This window comes from Triticum urartu, chromosome 1 (genome assembly GCF_003073215.2).
Source record: "Triticum urartu cultivar G1812 chromosome 1, Tu2.1, whole genome shotgun sequence".
NCBI lineage: Eukaryota > Viridiplantae > Streptophyta > Magnoliopsida > Poales > Poaceae > Triticum > Triticum urartu.
The window spans coordinates 466,125,532-466,141,363 of NC_053022.1; the positions used below are offsets into that span (position 1 = coordinate 466,125,532).

Genomic DNA, 15,832 nt, shown 5'->3' on the forward strand with positions numbered 1-15,832 from the left:
CATCTTTCGTAATGCCGGTAGAGTGTAGATGCACAAAATCCATTGGATATTTATGGATGTGAGATCTTACATACATCCTTTTGTATTCATCTTAGTGTCAATTTGACTTGTTATTGAACAAATTACGGTATAGGCAGGAATAAGTATCAGAACTAATGCCATGGCGCCCATGTCAAGTCTAGCACTGGATTGAAAAAATTACCATGTGAAGTCATTTTTGTTTGTTGTACAGAGTATAACCAATTTTTTTGTGCTCTAGAGGGGTGGAGTAAATGAGCCACGATGAAGTTCAAAAAGTTGTCTTAGCCCCTATAAAGGTTAAATTTTCTCTTTAATGTTTAGGCTTCCAGGATACTATAGTATAGTAACACTGAGCAAATTAAGTTGGTCCACAATTGAGGGAGAGGGGAGGGGGTGTGAGAGAGAGGGAGAGGGGAGGGGTGTGAGAGAGAGGGTGGGAAAGAGAGAAAGAGCGAGGGTGGAGAGAGAAGTGGACAATGATTGCTTCAACACCGCTGTGCGTATACTGCCATGTGACGAGGGAGTATTGTTCACAGACCCTCCTATACATTACATGGATCTAAGATTTTGTGTAAGTTATCGTAACTCTTCATTCTATGTGGCATTAGTATCAACATGTTGAAACACTATTTCTTTTTTACATAGTCCATGATACTAGAGTCAACACGAGGTCAGAAGTTTTGCGAGAAGGAAACTATCCAGACGTTGGCAACATTATTTGATAGCTGGCCTGGGATAGACAAAGACATCTCATCGTGCAACATGGTAAGTATTTTGTCTAATGTTATCATGGTTTATTGTTATTTCTAATAGCTCCACTTGTAAATTTATCTTTCCTATGCATTCATCGACAAAGAGGCATGTCGTTTATATATTATGGACCCTATTCAAACATCCCAATCGTCAGAGGACAAAAATTTGAGTCATGCACTAAAATTTAAAAGTTCTGCAAGGGATTTCAAAGAAGCACTCGAAATAAAGCTGCCTGGTTGGAATTCCGATATATCTAAATGACAACGTTTATTTCCATTTGGTATTCCAACGAGTATAGAGGGGTAATGAATTCATAATAAAAATATTTATTTATTTTTATCATTATATTCTTTATATTATTAATTTAAAAAATTGCAGGAATGTGTCTGGCTATTTTGTTTTTCATTTTATGCTCTGATGGAACGGTAAAGAATTGGTCAAGCCGGTTTGCGCGGTGAGTATTGTCCGTTATATGTTTTAAGACCTTAAGCATGAAATTTTCATACTAACTACATATATTGTTTGTGCAGGATGGGTATGAGTTGAGGAAGCAGTTTTTATTATACTTGTTAAAACATCGTGCGAGTGAAGCTAAATGCAACTTTCCTAATATTGTGAAAGAATTTCTTAGGCGCATCATCTAGATATTAATAGTTTTGTAATAGATGTGAAGGTCGAACATCGCTCAATTTATTACATGGACATGTCGTTAATCTTTTTCTTTTATCAATTTATATTGCAAAAAAGGACTTTAATTATTTAATAATTGTGTTTGTGTTATATTGTTTGTACGTGTGAAATTTAACATGTAACTCTTGCAAACTATTTCAAGAGCCCGTGGCAACGCACAGACACTCTACTAGTAATAAATTTAGGACCTTGATTAGCGTTCCGTGGGCACGGTTTTAATAGGACCGAACGTTCGGTCTGGACAGGTGGCAGATCGAACAAAACGTTCGATCTGGGAGGGCGATCTACCGAACAGAGTTTGTTGGGTGCGGAAACGCTCCAGCCCGAACACCTCCTTCACGAGAAAGCTTTTTTTTAGAATCCCTTCACGAGCAACCTTGTCGATACATCCGGGTTAAAGAAAATGGGCAAAAAAAGGCCCAGCGTACGCACATCAAAACCCACAAAGACACCAGGGATTAAAAAGCTAGCAATTGCACACAGACTGGCAAATCAAAAATAGAAAAATTGCCATGGCAAAAATACTTTTATTCACATGGCAAATTTTAGTTTAATTTGTCATGCCAAACTTTACTCTATGTTTGCCATGGCAAATAATATTTTTATTCACATGGCAACTTTTAGTTTAATTTGCCATGGCAAAAACTATTTTATTTTTGCCATGCCAAAAATACTTTTGTTCACATGGGAAACTTTAGTTTAATTTTCCATGGCAAAAAATACTTTTATTCACATGCCAACTTTAAGTTTAATTTGCCATGGTAACAATTACTGTATTTTTGCCATCGCAAAAATACTTTTATTCACATGGAAACTTTTACTCTATTTTTGCATTTTCCATGGAAAAATAATACTTTTATTCACATGGCAAAAATAGCAAAGAAATACTTTTATTCACATGGCAAATTTTAGTTTAATTTGCCATGGCATAATTTACTCTATTTTTCCCTGGCAAAAAAATACTTTTGTTCACATGGCAAATTTTAGTTTAATTTGCCCTGGCAAAATTTACTCTATTTCTTCCATGGCAAAAAAAAAATACTTTTATTCACATGGCTTGTTTTAGTTTAATTTGCCATGCCAAAGTTTACTATATTCTTCCATGGCAAAAAATACTTTTATGCACATGGCAAATTTTACTTTGGATTTGCCATGACAATATTCACTCTATTTTTTGCCATGGTGAAACTATTTAATAAGCATAGATGGTATCATAAAAGAATGCGAATTCATGCAAGTATATTGAGCACAACCAACTTGTTTGGTTGAAGAAGCTCCTGTCATGCATACAAGCACAAGAAAAAAGATGAGCTTTGTCTAAAAAAAAAGATGAGTTGAATGGAAAGCTACTGACATACATTCTTTCCATGTTGTAGAACAAAGTTGTTTTCCAAATTGTGATTGCTGAAACAATACAAAAAACACAAAAATCAAATAGGCTGCATGTTCTAGCTAACACAAATTTCAGAAAATTGCCATGTCAAATTTATAAAAATTGCCATGGCCTTCCATGGCAAAAAAAAAAACTTTTATTCACATGGCTTGTTTTAGTTTAATTTGCCATGCCAAAGTTTCCTATATTCTTCCATGGCAAAAATACTTTTATGCACATGGCAAATTTTACTTTGGATTTGCCATGACAATATTCACTCTATTTTTTGCCATGGTGAAACTATTTAATAAGCACAAATGGTATCATAAAAGAATGCGAATTCATGCAAGTATATTGAGCACAACCAACTTATTTGGTTGAAGAAGCTCCTGTCATGCATACAAGCACAAGAAAAAAGATGAGCTTTGTCTCAAAAAAAAGATGAGTTGATTGGAAAGCTACTGACATACATTCTTTCCATGTTGTAGAACAAAGTTGTTTTCCGAATTGTGATTGCTGAAACAATACAAAAACCACAAAAATCAAACAGGCTGCATGTTCTAGCTAACACAAATTTCAGAAAATTGCCACGTCAAATTTATAAAAATTGTCATGGCCTTCCATGGCAAAAAAAATACTTTTATTCACATGGCTTGTTTTAGTTTAATTTGCCATGCCAAAGTTTACTATATTCTTCCATGGCAAAAATACTTTCATGCACATGGCAAATTTTACTTTGGATTTGCCATGACAATATTCACTCTATTTTTTGCCATGGTGAAACTAAATAATAAGCACAGATGGTATCATAAAAGAATGTGAATTCATGCAAGGAGCAAAGATGGTATCATAAAATCCTTCACATTCATGCTTTCATGTGTAGGAAGGAATGGATTTGGCACTCACTGGACCATGTGGGATACTACAGGCTTACGGTGCCTTTTGCTTGGAGGTTTTCACAGAAGACCTGGTTTTCACAGAAGACGATGAGGGGTCTTCTACTGATGATGAGGGGTCTTGTGGCAGTCATTTCCGCCGAGGCTGGGATGTTACTGAGCCTGATGAAGAATTCACACAAACCATCTATGGAGGCCTTGGCCGCAAGTTGGAGATCACATACTTGGTGATTCCGGAAGCAGTTGAGACCTATGTTGAGGTCAGGTTAAACCTCAACGACTTCGGTTCGGTTCGAGAAGCCGCTCTGTGTATGGTAGCGTCAAGGCAATTGCCATTGACTATGGGAGCAAAAGCGTCAATCTCTTCAGTTTTAGGCAGTAGCTTGTCCCTGCCCTGTGGTTCCACGTGCATTCTTCCACTGGGACCACACATGATTGCATTGCCTGATCGTAGCAAGTACAAACTCCACATAGAGGTGGACCTAAGAGTAATCACAACCTGTGACAGCCAAGAAGAGGACAAGAATTTGAAATTCTGTCTAGACTGCAGCCGTAGAATTAGGAATGAAGAACGTCTAGAGTTACCCCGTAGAATTAGGACTCAAAAAAGAGAATTCGACGGTGATCAAGCTGAAGTGAAGGTCATCTGGGTCCTAGAAAAATTCTTCTAGATCCTAGAAAAATTCGTCTAAGAAAGGAGCTAGAAGCGAAATAAGTGAAGGAAGGCATGCGCCACATCTGGAACTTTGTCTATGTTTGCCAGATCATATTATCTATTTCCTTGTGTTTGATCTATTCATGCCATTTTATTTGAACTGAACTTGGGTGAGTGGGAAACCAAGAATAGTAAAAGAGTCTTTCGTATTCATTAGTGAATATTTATATTCGGCAATGTACTGTGATTAGTAACTCTAATAAGCCATTGCAATTAATTTTAGAGAAAATAATTGTGAAACTGCATGCTACCATTACTCAGCAATCAAGAGTCCTTAATTAATGGCTATATATTTTCCTCTATTTTTGGTCAAACAGGACAGATTTTGACTTTAACAAAACCCTAAACGCGAAGTAAATAAAAACGGAGTGAGTAGCAATCAGGCAACGTTGTTAGAAATGGTGTTGGCTAAGTGCACCTAAAGCTCATAGTTGGACAGCATACCGCTGCATTTTGATTTGATTTGGGAGCTAATTTAGCGACTATCCATAGTCACTGATTTCGTTTTCGCTAATTTGGTCTAAACTCTGATTTCCTTAGGTTTGTGATCAGCTTTCCCTCGCTGGATAGCACTTCAACCTTTACATACATTTTTTTTCATCATAATATCCCCGGACTAATTTTCAAAATCAGTTCCTGGCCCACTATTTAGGTTCCGTGTAACAGTTATTTTTGAATATTTAACCATTGGATCCGAACCAATGAACGGCTGTCAATATTTCCAAGCGTTGTAAAATTCCTCCTTATTGTATCAAGAAGAAAAGGAACTAAAGTTCAAAAAAGAAGAAGAAAAGGAACTATATTCGTAGACTGTTGGATGACAATGGTGAATGGAAAGAGGACAATGAGTCTGTTAGGATTTAATTAATTCTATTAATCCCTGCTTTTCCTAACCGAGGCAGTTGCCTCCCATCCCTCTGGTCGTACCTCTTCGGGGGCTATATATGTGTGTGTAAATGTCATCATCAATGAGAACAACTATTCACTTTTACTTGTGTGTCTCCTTCTCTTTAGTTTTTTTTCAACACATTATCAGCACGCTCTTCCCTGAGCGACTCGGCGAAGATGAAAGAACTGGAAACGGCACAGCCCTCGACAAGAAGCCCGGCGCTGCGCGATCCTCGACGCGAAGTGAACAGGGCCTCGTTCATGCACAGGCCCTTTGCGGCCAGCGGCGGTTAGCAATGGAATTAGTATACTTTTGGCTCTCGCCATTGCATCGCACGCAGCAGCACGGATGCATCGACATCGGCGTGCGACGCGCTGGGCGCGATCCCTCCCGGACGCGGCCGGTGCGCTGCGGCGGCGACTCAGGCACGGCTCCGGACTCGATCGGCGTACATCAAGAGGAAAAAGGGTGAGGCGGCAGTTACACACCAGATTTGGGAATCGGCGATGGCGGCAAGCACGGCCGATCTCCTCACAGAGATGCGGAATCAGATCCGTCAAGTGGACCCGGTTTGCATATCCACTCACTAAATGAATGCATGAATTGATTGGTTTTGACCACGTACTAGTTTTGAATGGATGAACTAACCATTGCGGAGTACTCCCTCCGTTCGGAATTACTTGTCACAAAAATGAATGTAACTACAACTAAAATACATCTAGATACATTCATTTCTTAAACGAGTAATTCCGAACGGAGGGAGTACGTCTTAGGTTGTTTGCCGACCGGGACGGCAAGCCATCGCGATGGAGCGCTACCGTAAGCACGTCGTGGAAGCGGCGGCCTCAACGCAACGCACACCGGTCCTCCCGACCGGCGTTGCGCGAGCATGGCCGTCGGCTTGGCCCTCCCACAGTTCCCTGCGCATGCCGCAGATGGTCGCCTCGGCGACCGTGAGGACTGCCTCCAACCACGATGCGGCATGGAAGACCGAGGCCGGTGACGCTCCCGAGCGAACGACGCGGCCCTCGGCTCGCATCCGCGCAGATCGGCGGGGCCCGAGGCAATGGCCCTCATCTGACCCGTCAGCGTTGCCCTTCGGCACACGCGCGCACGATGCCCTTGACGCGACGGTGACCTTGACGGCACCGACCCACTGGAGGCACGGCTAGCGCCAGTGCGCGTGGTGGCCCCTGGCGTCAATGCCTCTGCTCCCGGCGGTGACGTGTCTGGCGCATGCGGCGACCAACGGTCTGCATGGAGCGGTGCCGCCCCCTGGTAAACCGGCGCGAGGGAGCGACGGCAGTCGGCTCCAACCGGCAGTGCCTCCTAGCGCGCGATACCGCCGACACCCCCAGCGCCACTATAGGCGGTATACGGCTGACGGTGGAAACAGTCACAGGTACGGCACAGGCTGCGACGCCCTCCGGTACTCAGCTTGCGGTGCCGTGTCCTCGACGTCCCGGTGGCGGCCCTAGCAACCATAGTTTGCATCCTCGCGATGCGGCGGTGCTATGACCCCGAGCGCTCGGCGCACCTCAGCGCTGCCTGAGGTCACCCGCGGCCGTCCACGGCATGTCACAACATCGCCCACGGCACGCCCCCTCCTGCGGCGGCAACGGCCAATGGTCCAGGCCAATATTTGCCCAGCTTTCAAATATTTCGCTAATTGGTTCTGTTAACAGTGCTATTTACTAGCATTGATTTGTTTTAGACCTTTTTCAGTATTTGTGCCTTCAAATACTGTAATCTCTGTTGAGTAATGTGTACTCCAGAAGAAGATTGTGATGTAAATAATTTCCATGTTCACGACATGTTCAAATTATTTACCTTCACTATTTGCAATTGAGATTTTTAATCTCTTGCAAAGTATATTCAATACATTTATAGTACTGTTTTTCTACGGAGTACGATGCATTCCGGAATCTTTCTAAGATGTATATTTTTTCTATGTTCGCCACGTGTTGAGATTAATACGTTTATTTGCAATTGAGATTTTCAATTTCTTGCAAATACATATGCAAAATTCTTAGTGATTTCTTCAAATTAATGTATTGAGATCCCAAGGTAGTGTGTAGATCTACTGCTTTGCAGATTATCACCACTACTGTTTAAGCCTATATTTTGTCATATTTAACATTATGATTGCACAACATTATGCTCTTTCATGCATTTTACTAAGTCATAACATAAGACATTATGAGTGAGTATCTACTGATTTCATCAGATTATACTCCCTAATGCTACGAGATCTACTCCCTTTCGGAGATTATCTTCCAGATGTCATATTTAGCAATTTGAAGTTCACACTAATGGTTTCAAGCTAACTTCTTGATATAACCATCAATTTAGCGACAACAACAAAAATTCATTACAACACTAACCACGATGGTCTTTAATTTACTAATCGTAAATTAGTTATCTCTGGAAGTGAGATAGATAGAGAGAGAGAGAGATATAGGTGGCGTACACGGGCGCATGATTTGACGAGCATTGGTTACGTAACAGCCTGCGCGTACAATCTGCACCGCTGCACGTCCTTGGGTGCATGCACCGCACCGCAGCTACCTAGCTAGATGGACGGCACGAATCCAACGGACACTGGTTGCAACCCTAGGAGGCACGCAGAGACGACAGTGGACAAGGGCATGAGAGAGAGAGAGAGAGGAGAGAGTTGTCTTGGCGGTCAAGTAAAGCACAGGACGGGAACGCAGCAGCCAGCAACCCCCACCGCCGGGCCCGGTCTCCCTCGCAGTGCATCCCGCACCCCGCACCCGTGCCCCTGCCCTGCGCGAAATCATTCCTGATCGCTATTCGCTATGGTCATGCATGCATCCTTTCTTCGTGGCTTCTCTTGGGATTCGGAAAGACACGGAAGGGGCAGTGGGCAGGGCAGGATATCGCGATGCAGGTCTTTCCGGTGATCTCCTGTCGGCCTGCCATGACCAGGTCAGGCCATCATGGCCATGACGCGCACAGCCGGAGTAGAGTAGCATGGAAACGGACCACCCTGTTTTTTTTCTCAAACAAGAAAGCCTTTCCTTTCCTCCCTTTGCTTCCGTCCGGTCGTAGCACTAGCAACCTGCGATCTGCTCGACCAATCTTCCTCAAACTTAAACGAACCAGGAGCATGGCAAAAAAAACCACTCTCTAAGTTTAAGCGTGGCGTTCTTCTAAATGAAATGCGCAGCTCTCCTGCGTCCTTTCAAAAAAAAAGTTTAAGCGTGGCTAATCAGGCGAGCGCTCAGGCATCTCGAGTTTCACCGCGGCTGATTTGTGGGCCTTGGGGCTGGGTTCTCTGCTTGTTTATCCCGCAACCAGCAGCACCAGCAACCACCGGGCCCGGACTCGCACTTCATCCCGCACCCATGCCCCTGCCCTGCGCCGAATCATTCGCACCGGGTGGCGTGTACCTGCTGATCGCCGTTCGCACCGGATGGTCATGCATGCATGCACCCTTTCTTCCTAGCTTGTCTCGGTATTCGGAAAGACACACAAGGGATGGTCAGGGCAGGATCGCGACGCAGGCTGTACCGGTGATCTTCCTGCCTAAAAATTGTTAAGTTAGTGTGCAACGCCTAACAGCTAGGCGCTGCACTAGTGGGCTTTGGAATGGAATCTCGTGTCTCGTTAGGGCCAGTGTTAGTCGGTCATAGTAGTTGCATCTTTTTGGACTAAAGTCAGCTCGCAAGCAGACGCCTTTCCCACACTTCCAAATATTCACCTGCTTACTGTACAGCTCGTGACATACTGCACTTGCAGCTTGATGCGATCTTGCTACGGCGGTGCCGATCGATCGCTTTGGATTCCGGAAGATTTGGCAAATGTTTAACCCAGCATGTTGCACCTGGGTGACTGACTCACTGACATTGCATGTTCCTGACACTTTCAGGAGCTAGCGCTTTCAGTTCAGGATTTTTACCATATGATGATATGAACCCATGAATCCATCTCAAAATCAACGTGGGATGGGATCGGTTGCTTTTTTGACTGGCTAGCTAAATCACAGCGCATCTAAAGGCGGCCCTGTGTTCTTTTGCAAAGAAAGAATTAGTGCGTGCATGTGTACGCACGTCTCTAAACCATACAATCAGCTGGAAGAGAATACAAAAAATGATTAATTCTAAAAAAAGTGAAACAAGAAAGATTAAGATGTAATTTTTTTTAGCGTTCTACAGACCAAAGAGAGCTTCTTTCACCGTAGCGCAGCCTAGGAGAGACACGACACGAATGTGCTTGTACCTACCCTGCTAATTCAGATTTATTGCGGTTGACACAACAGTAATCTCTATGCATAGTGCAGCCCAGTTTTATATGCATTTAGACAGTGCTCAGATATTTTGAACATGGGGTAGCTAGCTAATCCCTGACAGGCTCCTTCTTCCATGGTACAGAATCTAAGTGAGACAAACCCTTGATTGTGCAACGCCTAAGCCTTAGGCGCTACACTGTGTAGTGTAGCGCCTAACTCTCAAGCGTTGCACACTGACTTAGCAATTTTTAGGTAGTTTGAAACGCGACGCTGGTCAGGTGTGTAGCGTTTGTCGGTCAGGCGTTGCACAGTGTAGTGTGACGTTTGACTGTCGGGCACTATACAAAAGGGTCAGCTGGATGAAATTTTTTCATTAACAGTTTACTTTATGAATTTTTTTTGTTCACAGGTCAAATTTGTCGTTTTTGCCGCCGTCTGCCGGAGTAGAGTAGCATGCAAACGGATGGCCTTTCTTTTTCAAACAAGAAAGCCTTTCCTCTCTTGCTTCCGTTCGGTCGTAGCAACCTGGGTTGTGCTCCACGAATCTTCCTCAAGCTTAAATGAACCAGGGGCATGGCAAAAAAAAAAATCACGAGTTAAGAGCAACTCCAACGGGCCGACCCAAATGAACGACCTTTTTGTCTGTTTTTTATTTATTTAGATCGGCCGCCCGCCCGACGTCCGTCCTCTTTTAGATTTAGATTGGCAGTGTGTCCAACGCCGATCCATTTCATGACCGCGCGCGCATAGATCATGCCAGCTGCCATGTCGCCGACCTGGTTTTGGTGCTACAGCGCGCGGGAAAAAATCGGCCTAGCGCGCGGTAAAGGTTCGCGCGCTGGTTTTGGCGCGTCGTGGCCGACACTCGTTATTAAGAAGGCGCTTCCTCCACACTTTGTCCGCCGCCCATTCGTCTCGCCCCCTCTCACTAGCCTCGCCGCCTCTGGGCCACCATATCGATGCGCCGCCTGGGGCTTCGGATTTTTGCGGCGTACGCGAGCGCTGCTCCCACGCCTTCTCCTCCGAGATCTGGTTTGGCGAGAAACGCCTCATTCGCGGCACCTTTGACACTGCAGAGAAGGCGGCCCGCGCGCACGACGCGGCATCGTGGCGCCTCCTGAGGCTTCGTCGGGAGATGAATTTTCCCGACATGTCGAGCCAGCGGTGGCAGGATCTCGCGCCTCTCCCGCGGCTTTTCACCGACAAGGATCGTCGTGACCACCGGAGGCGGCAGCGTCGCCTCACCATCGCCAAGATGGACGTGGAAGCCATGGTGGTGTGGTGCGAACGCTTCCCGCAGGACATCGTCGACGAGCGCCAGTTCTACAAGCAAAGGAGGACTGAGAGGGAGGCGAGGAGGACGGAGCGAGCCGCCTATCGGGAAGACAAACGTGCGTGGAAGCAGCCGCTCAATTAAAAATGAAGCTAGGAGAAGCGTCCTCCTGGGACTTCCAGGACAAGCGAGTAGTTGATCTTTTCTTTTAACAGTCTATGCTGAACAGTTGATCCTTGGTACTACCTATGTTGAACTGGCTGGTGAGTGGTTCATCTTTTCTTTTAACAGTTGATCCTTGGTACTATCTATGTTGAACTGGCTGGCGAGTAGTTCATCTTTTCTTTTAACAGTTGATCCTTGGTACTATCTATGTTGAACTGGCCGGCGGCCGACGAAAGAGGCGGGTGAGGGTGCGCTGTTGGATGGGGAGAGAGCAATGTGCCACCGACTAACGGGCCCGGGAAGGGGAGAGAGCGCGCGCGTCCATCTCGTGTCCGCTCCGACGCAAATTTGGCTAAAAAATGAACCGGGAATGAGTCGTCCGCGAACGAATAGCGGACGCGCGTTCGTTTGGGTCGGCGCGTTGGGCCGCCTATTGTGTCCGCGCTGACCCAAACGGATGGCGGCGGACAAAATGGGTCATTCCATTGAAGTTGCTGTAATAGCATAATTAGTACAGAAACTTGTAGTGACACAATACAACTAAGCGATTGTTGTTCTGGTGATCTTCTTATGTTGTCAACCTGCTCGCATTCTCTCAGCACATTCAGTTTCTGTTGTGCAGAAAGAATTGTACAATGCGTGAAGGTTCTACAATAGAGAATGCTAAGAGCATCTATAGCTGGACTGGCCAAATCCGGCCCCTCAAACATCCGCGGACGCGACTGAACGCGTCTGCGGGCACTGACCGGATACACCACAAATTAGTGACTTTGTATCCGCCTCTCTCATATTTCATCATCTAGATCCATCCAAAGCATGAACGATTGCCTCTGCGCAGATTTCATCATCTAGATCCATACAAAGCATGGATCCAGTTATTGACTTAATTAATTGTCGTGTTACTGACCGCATGAACGATGGCCTCCGTGCAGATTTCACAGACAAAGAGATTGCTGACGCTTTGTTTCAGACTGGGCCACTAAAAGCACCAGGACCAGACGGTTTTCCTGCACGTTTTTTTCAGCGGAACTGGGCGGTAATGAGGGAGCAAGTTATTGCAGGGGTGAAGGATTTCTTCCGGACGGGGATAATGCCAGAGGGAGTGAACAATACCGTCATTGTTCTCATCCCAAAGGTGGACAGCCCGGAAATGCTCACGGATTTCAGGCCAATTAGTTTATGTAACGTCATCTATAAGGTGGTGGCAAAGTGTCTGATAAATCGACTGAGACCTATTTTAGATGATATTATCTCCCCTGAACATAGTGCTTTTGTTCCTGGACGGATGATTGCAGATAATGCTTTTATTGCGTTCGAGTGCATTCATTATATACAACATGAAAAGGATCCTAATAAGAGTTTTTGTGCGTATAAGCTGAATTTGTCTAAGGCTTATGACAGGGTGGACTGGATCTTCTTGGAGCGAATGATGCAAAAGATGGGCTTCGCTCGCCGGTGGGTGAATTGGATAATGGCTTGTGTCACCTCGGTGAGATACACTGTAAAATTTAATGGAACCCTCTTGGAGTCATTTGCACAGTCGTGTGGACTACGATAAGGTGATCCGCTATCCCCGTTCTTATTCCTTTTTGTGGCTGATGGACTGTCTGCATTGTTGAAAATGGAGAGGGAAAAGGGGATTACTCGCCGCTGAAAATTTGTCGCAGAGCATCGGGGGTGTCCCATTTGCTTTTCGCAGATGACACTATGTTGTTCTTTAAGGCGTAGGGGGTGTTGGGGAACGTAGCAGAAATTCAAAATTTTCCTACGTATCACCAAGATCTATCTATGGAGAAACCAGCAACGAGGGGAAGGAGAGTGCATCTACATACCCTTGTAGATCGCTAAGCGGAAGCGTTCAAGTGAACGGGGTCGATGGAGTCGTACTCGTCGTGATTCAAATCACCGATGATCAAGTGCCGAACGCACGGCACCTCCGCGTTCAACACACGTACAGCCCGATGACGTCTCCCACGCCTTGATCCAGCAAGGAGAGAGGGAGAGGTTGATGGAGATCCAACAGCACGACGGCGTGGTGGAAGTAGCGGGATTCCAACAGGGCTTCGCTAAGCGCTGCGGGAGGAGGTAGATGTGTCACGGGAGGGAGAGGGAGGCGCCAGGCCTTAGATTGGTTTGCTCCTCCTTTTCCCCACTATATATAGGGCCAAGGGAGAGGGGGAGGCGCAGCCCTTGCCCCTTCCTCCAAGGAAGGGTGCGGCCAAGGGTGGGGAGGAGTCCATCCTCCCCAAGGCACCTCGGAGGTGTCTTCCCCCTTTAGGACTCTCCCTTTTTTTTCTCTCTTGGCGCATGGGCCTCTTGGGGCTGGTGCCCTTGGCCCATATAGGCCAAGGCACACCCCCTACAGCCCATGTGGCCCTCCGGGGCAGGTGGCCCCACCCGGTGGACCCCCGGGACCCTTCCGGTGGTCCCGGTACAATACCGATGACCCCGAAACTTGTCCCGATGGCCGAAATAGCACTTCCTATATATAATTCTTTACCTCCGGACCATTCCGGAACTCCTCGTGATGTCCGGGATCTCATCCGGGACTCCGAACAACTTTCGGGTTACCGCATACTAATATCTCTATAACCCTAGCGTCACCGAACCTTAAGTGTGTAGACCCTACGGGTTCGGGAGACATGCAGACATGACCGAGACGTTCTCCGGTCAATAACCAACAGCGGGATCTGGATACCCATGATGGCTCCCACATGTTCCACGATGATCTCATCGGATGAACCACGATGTCAAGGACTTAATCAATCCCGTATACAATTCCCTTTGTCTAGCGGTATGTTACTTGCCCGAGATTCGATCGTCGGTATCCTTATACCTTGTTCAATCTCGTTACCGGCAAGTCTCTTTACTCGTTCCATAACACATCATCCCGTGATCAACTCCTTGGGTCACATTGCGCATATGATGATGTCCTACCGAGTGGGCCCAGAGATACCTCTCCGTTTACACGGAGTGACAAATCCCAGTCTCGATTCGTGCCAACCCAACAGACACTTTTTCAGATACCTGTAATGCACCTTTATAGTCACCCAGTTACGTTGTGACGTTTGATACACCCAAAGCACTCCTACGGTATCCGGGAGTTGCACAATCTCATGGTCTAAGGAAATGATACTTGACATTAGAAAAGCTTTAGCATACGAACTATACGATCTTTGTGCTAGGCTTAGGATTAGGTCTTGTCCATCACATCATTCTCCTAATGATGTGATCCCGTTATCAACGACATCCAATGTCCATGGTTAGGAAACCGTAACCATCTATTGATCAACGAGCTAGTCAACTAGAGGCTTACTAGGGACATATTATGGTCTATGTATTCACACGTGTATTACGATTTCCGGATAATACAGTTATAGCATGAATAAAGACAATTATCATGAACAAGGAAATATAATAATAACTAATTTATTATTGCCTTTAGGGCATATTTCCAACAGGGGGAACAGGCTGAAAAAATCATGAGTGATATACACATACGAGAGAGCTACTGGGCAATGCATCAACCCGGCAAAGTGCAGCGCACTGTTTGGGCCTTCATGCTTGGTGGAAGAACAGGAGAAGGTACGAGCCATCCTATGTATTGGCACAGTAACATTTAAGGAAAAATACCTTGGGCTTCCAACTCCTGAAGGCCGTATGTCACGTGGGAAATTCCAGAATTTGCAGTCTCGGTTAATTAAGCGAATCATTGCAGGGGGAGATACCTCTCTCTCGCAGGGAAGGAAACCATGATTAAAGCAATTGCTCAAGCCATTCCAACTTATATCATGGGTGTCTTCAAGCTACCTATATCTGTTTGTGATGACCTGAACAGAATGGTACGGAACTTCTGGTGGGGTTCGGCGAAAGGCAAGAGGAAAACTCACACAAAACAAAGGAAGGATTGGGGTTCAGAGACTTCCGAATCTTCAACCAAGCTCTGCTTGCTAGACAGGCATGGCGCCTGCTAATTAAGCCTAACAGTTTATGTGTGCAGGTTTTAAAAGCTCGGTATTATCCAGATGGATGCCTGGAAGATACGGTCTTTTCGAGGAATGCGTCCCCGACTTGGTAGGCTATACAATATGGCCTCGACCTCCTGAAGAAGGGTATCATATGGCGTGTGGGGGATGGACAAAATATCCGTATCTGGCGCGATCGTTGGGTGCCAAGGGAACCATCACGCCAACCTATCACACTGCAGGGCACATGTCGACTGAGGAGAGTGGCCGAACTCTTGGAGGCGGGCGGTTCCTGGCGTATGGACCTCCTCCGTCGATACTTCCTGCCGGCGGATGTCGCCGCGATATCCAGTATTCGCACATCACCTCGTGTCACCGATGACATCATCGCCTGGGCGCCGGAGAAGAACGGTATCTTCACCGTTTGTTCCGCCTACCGGATTGCCATGGACGAGCGCGAGCGTCCATTGGCCACCGCCACGAGCAGGGCACCAGATGGTCGTCGCGCCATCTAGAAGACCATATGGGGGTGCCCTGCTCCCCCGAATGTATGCGTGTTCGCTTGGAGGATTGTGACAAACTCACTAGCTACTTGGGCTAACAAATTTACTCATCACCTTGAGATATCTGACATATGTCCCGTTTGTGGTGTGGAACGAGAGGATGTGTTCCATGCATTATGCAGGTGCCCCCTAGCGAAGGAACTATGGCATGCAATGGCGTTTGACTGGCACATCCCGAGGGACGAAGCAATCTACAACTCGGGCCCGGACTGGCTCTTTACGCTCCTCGAACCACTAGATGAGACGGCGCGTATGGTCGTACATGACCATGTGGAGGA

The 15,832-nt window shown here is 46.0% G+C and overlaps 1 long non-coding RNA gene across 1 annotated transcript; it reads left to right on the plus strand.

The window, feature by feature from the left end:
* Positions 1–474: 474 nt before the first annotated feature.
* On the plus strand, positions 475–1,532 carry LOC125535645. The gene is made up of 3 exons (XR_007294759.1): positions 475–786; positions 1,153–1,228; positions 1,305–1,532. It is a non-coding gene; the product is annotated as an uncharacterized LOC125535645 (long non-coding RNA).
* The last annotated feature ends 14,300 nt before the right edge of the window (positions 1,533–15,832 follow it).